We start from the raw sequence: 13,678 nt of genomic DNA, 5'->3' as shown, positions 1-13,678 counted from the left end.
TCATAGTATTAAAGGCTGGAATGAATTTGTCAATGTATTGTGTTCGTAGAGATTCCTTCCACCTAAACGTGGTATAGCTGGACAGATTTTGGTGTAGATCCTCAGTCGGCTTAGGTCCATCTCCTTCCAGGTCAGCATTAAGTCTTGCAAGTAAGAAATGTCTAAAAACTCGAAACCGATGTCCGTAATAAATTCATATAGATTCGACAATGCAAGAAAATAATCTACTACACTTTTTCCATTATTAGCAGTACACGTTTAGTTTCTAATTAAATATCTCGAAAGCCGGTCGTTTAGAATGTGTACATCTATTGTGCAGGATAATTGACGTCATTTTGTACACGTGATCTAGATTTTCATCTGGTATGAAGTCATGCATGTTTCCTGTTCTTGCATTTAAATCTCCCGCGACTATAAGAGATATATAATTTAAATCCGATACAATACAAGTAAGTTTCTCAGACAAATTTTCAATACCGTTATTTGAGCTGTCTTCATATATTGGTGAGTGTTTTGGTGAATCATACGTGAAAAATAGAACAATATGTTGATGCAATCTCGTTAACTGTTAATCAATGTAAAGAACTATACATTCTTTGAACTCTTTGTAAATTCATTTAATAACCCCAGTGTCACAAAGTTGCTTCTTAACAAATGCTGTTACTCCCACTGAACCGCGTGTGCCTTTCGATGACCTTGAAAAATTTAAACCAAATTGTCGAACGCTTCTATTATGTCGAAGTAAACAAATGAGATGGCTAAAGAGTTTGATTGGCTTACAGAGATCACATGAGAGGTCAAGTGACCTGATAATCCCGCGTGCCTTAACAAATCTCCTGATTGGCTGATCTCGGTCAGCTGACTGATAATGGCACTGCTAATGAAATATTCGTTGAACAATGACATGTATGCATTAAATACTATATAGCTATCTCGAATATTTTCTTTGGTCAATATTTTATTTCTGCATTGTTTAAGTAAAATTTATATTAACAAACCGAACTCGCTTTTTCGATTATTATTGCTATTTCGAAGTCAAAATCACGGACCCGATTCTGTATTTCACACCTATGTATTAATCCTTGTTTCGAAGTGTGTCAACTCATAATTTTCACTCCATGATACGATAGCTCGCTGGTATCGGATTGCGGTGATTAGCGCTGTCAAAGAATTACATCGAGCACCCGTATTTAACAAAGATCGATGCCAGATAATGAGCGATTTTTTTAAGGCTGTGAAGTTTACAATATGACCTCTTTACTGGTTGATGCCCTAATAGGCATATATTTTAAATCACAACATACTGGTTGTCGCCCGAGTAGGAACATAATAGTGACATTTTGAACCTGAACTGAACACAGAGAGACCTCAGCCAACTGGTTGTCGAAATTTTAGGATCATAAAAGGGACATTTTAGTCTTGAACAAGACATGTACGAGCCTTTACCTTAATAAACAGTGGCTTACACTATGATCTGGTGCCCTATAAAACATGTCCTGGGCCTGAGCGGAATATATAATGACATCATACTTGTCTGATAGTTGCCATAGTTTACTCATTATAGGGAGATACTAGACATGAACTGGACATATAGTGACCTCAGACTACTGGTTGTCGCACTAGTAGACACATGATTGAGACGTACTTGACCTGATATGAATATGCAGTGACCTCTATCATGACCTAGTGCCCTAGCAGGCATTAATAAGCGTCAAAAAGTAACAGGCCGTACTGCTTATTGCCCTAGTAGCTGTATTATTGGAACATACTGGGCCTGAGCAAACATATAATGGCCTGCGCGTACCGGTTGTCGCCCTCCTGGGCACATCTTGTGAATCAGCCTACTGGTTGTCTCCCTGTTCGGCACACAATAAAGACATACCAGACCTGATTAGAACACATATTGACCTCCGCTTACTGGCTGTCCAGGTAGGCATGCAATAAGGACATATGAGTCCTGAACTGAACAAAAATTGATATCCGCCTACTTGTTACCGCACTAGAGGACACAGTGTAGGGATACACTAGGCTTAAACTAAACATTTAATGATTGTTGGAACATACCAGGTTGAACTGATCATACAGTGTCATCCTCGTTATGGATGACGCCCTAGCATATGCATGAAAGAGACATACTAGTCCTGAACAGAATGAATAATGACCTCCGGCATGACCTTGGATCCTAGCTTATACTAAGCCTAATCTGAACATACGGTGACCGCAGCCTATTGGTTGTCGTCCTAGTTTACACATAGAAGGGAAATACTAGACATGAAGTGCATGTACTTAGGCCATAACCCGGGGCCTTTGTTGGCACATATTAGGGACACAAATAACCTGGGCAAAAGGCTGGAAATATAGTAACCTCCTCCAGCTGGTTGCCCATCGAATAGGCACATATTATGGACGTATTAGGCCTGAGCTGAACCTTTGAAGACCTCCGTCTGCTAGTTGTCGACCTAGTACTAGTAAGCACATAACAGGGACAATACTAGCCATGAGTTTAACACATAGTGTCCTCTTCAGACTAATTATCGACCTTTTAGGTGCATACTAGGGACGAGACCTCATCTGAACACATTTTGTCTTACGTCTACTAGTAGTCACCCTGATAATCACATGACAGAGACATATTTGGTATAAGCTGAACATAAAGTGACATCCGCCTACTGGTTGGTGCCCTAGTAGGCTCATAGTAGGGACAAACTAGACTTGAACTGAACATATATTGACATCCGCCTACTGGTTATTGTCATAGTAGGCACACGTCCCGAAGATATAGTGACCTTTCCCTATTGATGTTCACCCAGATAGATATACTGGACCGTAGCTGAACATTGTATGACCTCCGCCTACTGGTTGACACCTTATGAAAATGATAGGGACATACTGGGACTAGGCTGAACATATATGCATACTGGATGTCGATCTATTAGGCATACCAATAGGGACCTATAAATCCCTAAGCTATACATATAGAAACATCCGCTTACTGGTTGTCGCCTTCTATACCTAATGTTACCTCCATAGGCAATACTATTGGAATACAGTCCAAAGTAACGGTTAGCTTTATAGTACATAAAATATTATACTGTCAACAGATTTTGTATAATCACCGTATACAGCCGTTAATGCAGTAATATTCAGATGTAATGTGATCTAAGCTATGTGTAATTTACATTTTGTTTCGAAATTATATACCAATTGAATGAATTACATGGTATTTCAAATTAAGTTTCATTGACGCGTACCAAATAATACGTTTTCAATTATCTATACAGTCGAAACCCGTTTACTTGATATTTCAGGGACCGACTAAAATACTTCGAGCCTCGCGAATATCGAGCCAAGCGGTATTGCTTATGGTATGTGTATTTGTTTAGACGTAACACAAAGTCTAGTTAACCTTGTTTGTTGTTTGCTACGTTATCTCCGCAAAAGTAATTATTACCGCACACACATCGTACAGTTCATAACATGACGCATTTGATACTATGAAATCATTTGATTTTTTTAAATTTATTTACGCAATAAATAAACTCATCCATAGGAAAACAATAAACAAGCATTGCTGTATACTAAGTTAGGAATACGTATGAATAAATTAGGTTGTACCGAGTTCTCTCTAGATTGCTCACCATTTGACATTTGTATTAATTCGTTCATTTGGAGAAATATATATTTTTATGTGAATACGCCTTTTCAAAAGACCTTCAGAGTTATACCTGTACTGCCATTAGAAGTAAAACGCTTATAAGATGATTTTGGACATACATATACATGTGGCATAATGCAAATGTTACGAAAGTTAAATTGGAGATGTTAATCCAACGTGTTCATGATCAATACGCACTATGTTGGTTTGAAGATGTTAATAATAGTAGAAAGCTACAATCGTATGTACTTATGAAGAAAAGTATTGTATGTGAACCCTATCTTAACTATATTAATAATATATTAATATCACGATTCAGATGTTCTTAACATAAACTTATGATTGATCAAAGGCATCGATAGAGCAGAAAGACTTGTGCACAAAGTGCAATATGTGTATTGTCGAAACAGAATATCATTTTCTACTAGTGTGTCAATATTATAAAGATCTGAGATCTACAAAATCTTAACCAAAATAGTATCGTTCTTGGCCGACTTTTCATAAATTTAAATCTTTAATGAATAGTAATCAAGGAGGTACGTTACATAAACTTGCAACAACAACAACAACAACAACAACAACTACCTTTATTTGCCATGGTAACATTTGTTACAACAGTTCGAAAAAGCATCGGTGAACAAGATGGTAATGAATATTTCGTTACACTATATTTGCATAGATATTTCTATGCTATCGAAGTGAAATTATTACGCAATATAATAATGTTAATATGTGCAACTGAAATAAAGCTTCATAAACGTATTTGCGGGTTCAGTGACATGGGTAAAATTAGTTAAACAATTCATTTTAACATTTTGAAGAAAACTCTTTTTGAGAGGAAATGTAGGATATTTGTGGTATTTTCTGCAAGTAAATAGTTATCTTAAAAAACAGATTAGTATACATGTATCGTTCATTTCATTTGATAGTATAAATACTGCTATTAAAACATGACGCTTTAGTGTAATCTGGCACAAATCAAAACGTGATTGAGGGTCATTTACGGAAAAATATTTCTATAGTAATCAGCACACCATGAAAATCCACGTGCAAAATACAATTGTGAATAAATGTGTTATTTAAACCTTAAAAGTGAATGACATTCCGGTGTGGATATAGTAGCAACAGGTAGGTTTGAGTTTTATTTTATTGTTGGTTAGGCAATTACATTTTTAATAAGTTAAATTGCTTGCCTAAATTATTCAAAACCGTGTTATTTTTATTATTAAGAAGCTCTGCGAAATTAATTATATTTGGATTTTGTCTATAACATCTCGGGATCAGGGCTTCCGTTTTGGTGCGAAATTCGGAACATTCTAGTGTATAGTGAAAACTGTCTCCTACTGTATTTGGACAAAAATGACAATGTCTTTCGTTGTATGGAATACCTCGCCACGCAAGTGTTTCAATTGGGAATTTAAAATTACAACTCCATAATTTATAGATTCCCAAAGCTGTATTCCGTGGAAAATTCAGTAAATAACTCTCAAGATTAATTTCTTCTTTAAAACTACTGTATAATACATGTGATTCGTTCATTTTCTCTCGCCAGACTTGCATATGTTGGTCTTTTAGGGTTTGTGTAACTAAAGTAGAGACATTTTTGCTGGTCAACGTTTCTTGGTTATCATAAAGATAGGTAAATCCAGTGTTGTTCAACAACGACTTTACATAATTTGTCCAATTGTAATTTAAGCCACTTTGAGCCATTGTTCTATATACCATTGCTGCATATAAATCCTTTTCAATGACAAGTTTGTTCCAGAAATTGATTATTCGTTTATTGATAGTCTTTTAATAGAATACCGGCCTAATTCTCAATAAAGCATATACGCTGGAGTACTTTTTCTAGAATTTGTAATTTTACGTAAGAAATCCAAGTGAATTTTTTCATATCCATCAGTATTTTCAAAGCCGATTACTTCACAGCCATATGTAAGGAAAGGGAAATTGGATGGTCAAATAACTTAAGCTGTAAATCTATTGGCAGATCCAGATTATATATTATTTTATATAGTGCTTTTTTGCTTAATGAATTAAATGATCTTTCGCTTTATTGAAACTTTCTAGTTGGGCTAAATAGAATACCGAGATATTTATAATTATCTACTATTTCTAATAATTCATCGTTAAACTTAAATGAACAATTTCTCCATGTTCTTCTGTTGGTGTCGAATATCATAAACTTTGTTTTATTTATATTGATGTTGAGTTTCCATGTGTTACAATATTCTTCAAAATCATTCAAGCATTTTTGAAATTTATTCGCTGACCTAGCAACCAAGATGGTATCGTCTGCGAATTACAAAACCAGGATATCAAAGTAGTGAATTAAGTCGTCTATAAAATATTCGATTTTAACTCCCTCATTATTTTTTGATTTTAAGAAATCCAGTAAATCATTTAAGTAGTTAAGGAAAAAAGAATCGGTGATAAGCTCTCTCCCTGCCTTAAACCAAGTTTACTGACAAAGAAATAGGACGTTTCCCAACAGGATTGAATGCAAGACTTTACGTTTGAGTACATGTTTCGGACTATTCTTAGTATTTTACCGTCAATCCCTAATGATATTAGTTTATTTAAAAGCTCATATCTCGGAACAAGGTTAAAACACCGTTTAAAGTCGACGTATCCAACGAACAATTTTGTTTGCGTGACTTTAGAAGCTCAGTTAGGAAGTGTGATGTAAATATATGGTCAACGGTTGAACGAATTTTCCTAAATCCGGCTTGATTTTTTATTTGAAAATTGTGTCAATTTTATTTAAGTACTGATGTCAACTTGGGATATTAATCCTAGGTCTATAATTTTCGGGTAACATGGAGTTACCCTTTTGCTTATAGATTGGCACAATGTAGCCTTCCGACCAACACTTTGGATATACTCCTGTATCTAGAATGTAGTTTAAAAAGTTGGAATAAAATGGTAAAAGAAATTGTTTCGTCGATTTTAGGTGCTCGTTACAAATGTTGTCAGATGGGCTTGAAGCCTTGCCGTTATTGCGAAAATGGAAATCTGCGATCTGATCTTTTGTCAGCAATCTTTTATCATTGGTTTGCAGATATTTACGCAAAAATGTGCTCTTTCCAAGACAAAAAAATAAAAAAAGTTGTTAAAACGGGATATCTTTGAGAGTGCAGCTTTAATATAGGACCAATATTGTATGTAAATCACGCAAGCGGGACGATTTATTGAACTTAAATTGCCTAACACAGTATTTCAAGGTACGTTTGTAATCGTGCTGATTACGGTTGAGTAAGTTTTTATTAATATGCGATTTGTTTGTATTATATCTCTTCCAAGCCTTGTTATAAAATATCCGTTTATTTCTGCACTGAGGTCCGTACCAGGGCTTATCATTATTATTGCGACTGGTGAAATTGTTCTGGGAATTATACATAGGCTTAGGTTTGAAACTTTTTTGTGCGGATTCGTTGAAAAATGTCCGATAAAGCTTCTGCAATTTTATCAATATTTTTATGGTTTTTAGCTAAGGTACGGAGAAGATTTTCTATTTCGGCTGCTTTCTCTAAGTTGATATTTTCGGTAAATTGTTTCGCATTTTGATCCTCCCATTCATGTTTATATTGTACGTGACAATTATTTTCCGCTGGCTTTGGTCAGACAATTTGGTTTAATATCTCCAACTTTAAGATGGCATGACCATCCGAGTACAGTGGATCTAGGGGTATAAATTCAAAGTTGCTTAAGTGTCGTAACATATTTGCAGAACATAAAAAATAATCAATAACGGAATTTTCTTTTAAAGTCGGGCCCGCGATTGATTTATCACAACCAAATCTTCCATTTAAGACAGGTTATTATTCTTGCAAATATCAATAATCTTATTGCCGATATTACTAACTTTTGTATCGACAGACACGCGTTTTTAGAAAATAATTCAATATCTAATTCCTTTACTTGGTTGAAATATTCTAAAACTTCATCATCAAAATCGAAATATTCCGAAATAAATTCATCGACTTCTAAAGTATTACACATATTTGATGTGTGCCCGTTTGTGTCCCCACATAATACAACTTTTTTATATTTGCTACACATATCAATAACATCAGTTTCAAAAAGTTGAAGTTCGTCATAATTGAACAATCTTGATGTTTCCGGTGAAATATAAATACACCTAAAATACAATCGGTATCTTATGATAATATATATCTTTATATGGATCCACAAAACATAATCAGATTCAGTTTCCACAACAGAAACAGATTTAGATAAATGGCTCGTGCAAAATACTCCGATTCCACCGGATCGCTTAATAAACATTTGTTTTCTTGCCTGTGATAAAAAACTATAGTTTGGTACATCTAAAACATCATAATTTGCCAACATTGTTTCAGTACAACAAAATATATCATATATTCTGGATAATTTGACCTCTGTTTTATACCACATACATTCAGGCAACCTTGTAAGTTAAAGAAAGACTTCTCACAACATGATTGGGTCACCGGACCCTTCCAATCCTATGCCGGTTTACTGTTTCCGGCGGTGCTACCAGGTCTGCCGGAAGTCCCCTCAGGGCGCTTGGGAGCATCGGTGGAAGCCTGTTTTTGTGTAGGCGCTTTACTGGGAGCACTGTTGCTACTGTTTTTGTTTGACCCTGTTGGTGTCACGCGACCGCGAGGGGCGGCACTACTTCCTGCTCTATGTGATGAAGCGTTTTCGAGCCATTGTCCCGTGATGTTCTCCCTTCTGGTTCTGCTTCATTCGCACTCCTCGCGCTGGGGATCAACGCACTGGGCTCGGGTAGCTTTGGGGTTTCCTGGACGGTTTTACTCTCCGAAAGCCCCTGATCAGTCGGCGTCGTTTCAGTCAGTGATTCTCCGGAAGTTGCCGATTGCTTCGTTACCGGCGAATATGCTGCTTTTAGTAGTTCCGGCATTTCCCGTGGTAGTGACTGGTGTACGTCCATTCTCAGGAATTCATAAGCTCCCATAACACGTTTCTGAAGGTTGGTGGCTCTGCTTTCAGCAAGTACACTAGACCAATGGGGGGATCATGTCTCTTACTATTTCACCCTTGGCCACTAGGGCTGCAGGGAACCTAATTTTAACATTGTTATTTCCAAATTTGTTCCTGTACTCCTTATACTCACTCTTCAACATATGCCGCGCGTCCCTGATCTCTTTAGGGTAGTCTCGGTTGAGGCTCATCGTGGTGCCCTTTAGTTTGTAAGCATTCTTTATGATTTGATTTACTTGGCCTGGGTGTGGAAAGCTAACAAAGATTTGCCTGTGGCTGTGGGAGGTACCCTGACTATAGGACTTACGTCCCACCCTGTAGGCACTAATCACTGCAAAGTCCTCTTCATGAAACTGGAGGTTATCCTTTATGACACTCAGGACCAGTTCTGTGCAATTTTCTCCCACGACTTCCTGTTGGCCACCGATGAAAATGTTAGTTTCTTTCCGACGGGCTTCCAGATCAATGGATTCGTATTCCAATAGACGCAATCGCTCGTCCACAATATCGTGCGAGGCAAGATTATAAATACACGATTGCTCTAGCCTATTTAGCCGTACATGTGTCAATTCAATGCCACCATGTTCTCGAGCAAAACATTTATTTTTACGTCTACAGGTAATTGTTTAAGTAAGTCAATATCGGCCAAAGACCCACTATTCCAAAGGTTCCCTGTCCCTGATACAGTATGTGAGGGGCTACTGTCTAGAGTACCAGGTTGTGGCGGAGGTGACCTTTCCCCACCCGTCGACTGTCACTGACAGTCAAAGTACTATAATTTACATTTGGAGAAGAGGTATGTTTTAGCACATATAAACCATACGTCCGTTGTTAAAGACATCTTAATTCTAATTAAAAAAAATAAAACTTGTAAAAACACTGAGTTCAGAAAGTCGACATATTATCATTCTGATTCAGTCTAATTTGTGTATTTTACAGAAATCAAATAAAGTATATGTATTCTTAATATTTGCCACTAATCACTGGAGCTCCAAAATTATTTTTACTATCTTAGTACTGTCAAATGGAAGCATACTTACCCCACCCACTAAGACTAAATGGCATTTCCATTTAGTTCCTCATTAGGACCCTTTTATGCCATTTTTATATTTTAATAAAATATATCATGTATAAAAATAACACTTACACACAAATAAGTGGTAATAATTCGCCCCATATTCTGTCTTTGGTCTAAAATATCGCTTGGTTGTTTGAACAACTCTTTGGTCGGCCATGATGGACTATTTTCTAATAACCCGTATTATTTCCGAGGTCAATTCCTGTTAGATACTGGCCGAGGTGTTCCGATTGTTCTTCTCCCTAAAACATTAAATACGAGCCTTTATGGTTGAAAAACACATACAACACGTTTCTACTATGGGCGCCGGCATGATGGACTATCTTTACAGACCCGTATTATTTCGGAGGTCGAATCAATTGGATAATTGCCGAGATGTTCCGATTGGATATTATATAATGTAATACTAAACGGAACAACGCCATCTCCCCCATACGACGTTGTTTCACCGAGGGAAATGGCCAAGATGCTCCGATTTATTACATACTTGAATGACGTATCGGGAAATATCGGAAAGTATTGGTCATGTATTCCGCTGTATTAATTGGAAGTTGTTCCTAAGCTGAAATAATAACAATGTTAATTGATTGTAGTGTTTTAACGTGTAATTTGTTTTACGTAGTTCAAATTGATTCCCAGTGAAGTTAAATTTTGCATGAATAATCAAGATTTCTATAAGAGTAAAGGCCTTTGGTTAAACTGTTGAATTAAAATGACTACGCAATCCACTTGCAATGCAGTAAAATGAAAGAATTATGACATTGTAAACCGTCCATATACTCCGAGGTTGTTTTCTATGAAAAATTGCCGAGGTGTTCCGATTGACCCCTTATTAGCCGATGCGTTATCTACGTAACAGATAGTACTGTCAATGGTCCATACTGCACTCAAATATAAAACATTCAATTAATAAAACATGCATTAATATACTTAAAACTTAAAGGGACTACTGTTTAAAATATAATTATTATATGCATACGCCCCACCAGGACAGCACCCACTAGAATACCAATATAATATATGCATACTTTAACTACGCCCCAACAGGACAGCACCTACTATAATACAAATATAATGCATGCATACTTTAACTTCGTCTTTCCAGGACAGCACCCACTAGAATACCAATATAATATATGCATACTTTAACTACGCCCCAACAGGACAGCACCTACTATAATACAAATATAATGTATGCATACTTTAATTGCGCCCCAACAGGACAGTACCTACTAGAATACACATATTGTGTATGCATTCGTTAACTACGCCCCACCAGGACAGAACCCACTAGAATACAAATATAATGTATGCATACTTTAGCTACACCCCACCAAGACGGTACCCACTAGAATACAAATACAATATATACATACTTAAACAACGCCCCACCATGACAGCAGCCACTAGAAAACAAATATAATGTATGCATACTTTAGCTACGCCCCACCAAGACGGTACCCACTAGAATACAAATACAATGTATGCATATTTAAACAACACCCCACCAGGACAGCAGCCACTAGAATACAAATATAATGTATGCATACTTAAAAATGCCCCAACAGAACAGCACCTACTAGAGCAGTATATATTTCAAGTAATCCGTGTTACTTTAGCGCACACTCAATTAAAGCATCAGCACATATTATACTGTGTATTGATTATATTGTATTCGAACACTGCTTTTTAGCCCCTGGACACGTGAATATTTAGGCATGAATAAATGGAGTGTCAGGTGGTCAGCATTGCATGTATATTGGTCAGTATTGATCAGGTGAAGGCAGGAGCGATACAAGGCGGATGTTTCGTAATGTCTGTCATTCGGACAAACGTTTCTGTTTATAGGTATTTGAGTGTGTTTTAAATGCATTATGCTTCCTGATATTACGATTGGTGGGACTATATATATAAATGAATTGTTATCCAAAGTGGAACTTATCTGCGTATGAACGTCCATTGCGTCATCATCGCAGAAAAAACACGCAGGATCGAACATAATCCCCCGCGTACTGGCACAAAAACTACCCCCGCACCCCACGTCAAGTTGTCAACCCCACCACTGCTTTATGACACCGTAATGGTTTAAAGGTAATTTCAATTTGCTCACAATTTAATAGTGTTACTAGTATGTAGTGTTTGTGGGTCAGAACCAGAGCGCCGTGCTAGTGTTTCCAGGTTTACCTAAATTACAATTTGTTGAAAGCCATCTCTTTTGTATTTTAATTCATGGCGAAAGTAAAACAATTAAAACGTTTTGCACAATTAAGATAAAAAAAATCATAACGCATGATTCGCTAAATAGGTCATTTTATATTTCATGAGATTGAATTTAAAAAATACACGAGAAACAAACATGCATTTTCTTTTGGTCTTAGACTTCTTAGCATCTTTCCAAAGACCTCAAACCCGAGTACCAGAAAATATTTGATTCATTTCCGTGTACATGTTGTCATAAATATGATATTTCACATTAGTGCAGACATGTTCTGAAGCGGACTAAAATCGTTTCATTGAGATTACCGATACTATTTAAGGAAAGGCTTATGTAATATAAAATGAAAATTATTATGAAAGGTAATACAGTAAAGGTATGTCAAAATCTCAAGTACCTGTATGTTATCCAGGATGAACTCTTTATATGGCTCAATACCACAGTTATCTCCCCCACCCCTCCGTTGTCCAAGATCCGGATGTTAATGCAGGAAAAAAGAGTGCTTGTGTTCAAATATCAATAGTTTATTAATAAAAAGGAAGAAACGGGTGCTCAGATCATGCTAAGTGGTCCATACTGACGGGTGGTTGTGTTAGTCAGTGAATGTATTAAAATAATGCAATGTAACATTTATAATTCTTTATTAATTAATATCAGAAAATACAGGGTGACGAGCAGATAAACCACAAGTAATCCGACAATCCCACTCTAAATGTCCTTTCACCTCTAAGATACCATGAGATGGAGATTTAGCAGGATCAACATATTCCTCAGCAGTGTAATGAGATTCACGATTCATTACAATTTTAAAAGGTTCATAATTATTTACAACAGGAGCCCCATTAGTGGGATTGATTTGACACTGAGTATTATCATTCAAAAGTGATTTAAGACCAGCATCAATCATTTCATTGTTTTGCAAAATAAATTGAATAAACTCAATAACAGAAATCTTTTTTTTGTTTTGTGCTTCATTCAAGAGCTGTAGCCAGGTTCTAGAAGGATGAGCCTTGAATTTCCTGAATATCTTGAAGGATGGTTTGTGAGATCCCATCACAAGAGTTTTGGCCTTGTACAACTTCTGTTCGTCTCCTTCTGGCATACCACGATTTTTAAACTTATTGTCATAGTCGACGACATACCGAATATCTTGTCTGGTTTTCACCTTTGTTTCACAATTGGTAACCATCTGGTTGGTATGAGTTAGTTGAGAGCCGTAAGTTATAGTTCCTTACATTGGGAGTTGAACAGTTCACACTTCACATAATCGAACTTATATTGTTCGTAATTCAAACAAAGGCTTTGCATCATTGGTGAAAATTCATTCTTACCAAAACTTGTCTTGGCAATGTGAAATGGCCAAATCCTAGCAACATTGTAATCAGCCTGAGCCTTTGTCAAAGTATCGTGAAGATAATGTCTAGCAGAGTGAACTAATTTTATTTTTCAACTTTTGGCTACGCCAAAGCGCTTCCGCTTATTATACGACAAACGACCCCTTGTCGATCGCCTGAAAGATCGCTTCTTCCTAGCAAAACGACTTCGACGAGTATACAATTTTTTACGAAATCTCTGGATTCTAGTATATCCAGTTCTCCTGCGTTTTGCTAAAGACGTGTTCCCGGCGAGCGTAGATTTGCGTTTAAGTCCAGCCATTATTAATGCTGATTTGTGATAAATACATATGTCGGGAAATGATACTTACACATTCATATCTTTACAAAATATTTTTTCTATTATTTAA

Source organism: Mya arenaria, chromosome 4, assembly GCF_026914265.1.
Source record: "Mya arenaria isolate MELC-2E11 chromosome 4, ASM2691426v1".
NCBI lineage: Eukaryota > Metazoa > Mollusca > Bivalvia > Myida > Myidae > Mya > Mya arenaria.
Note: the sequence above shows the minus strand (reverse complement) of the source record.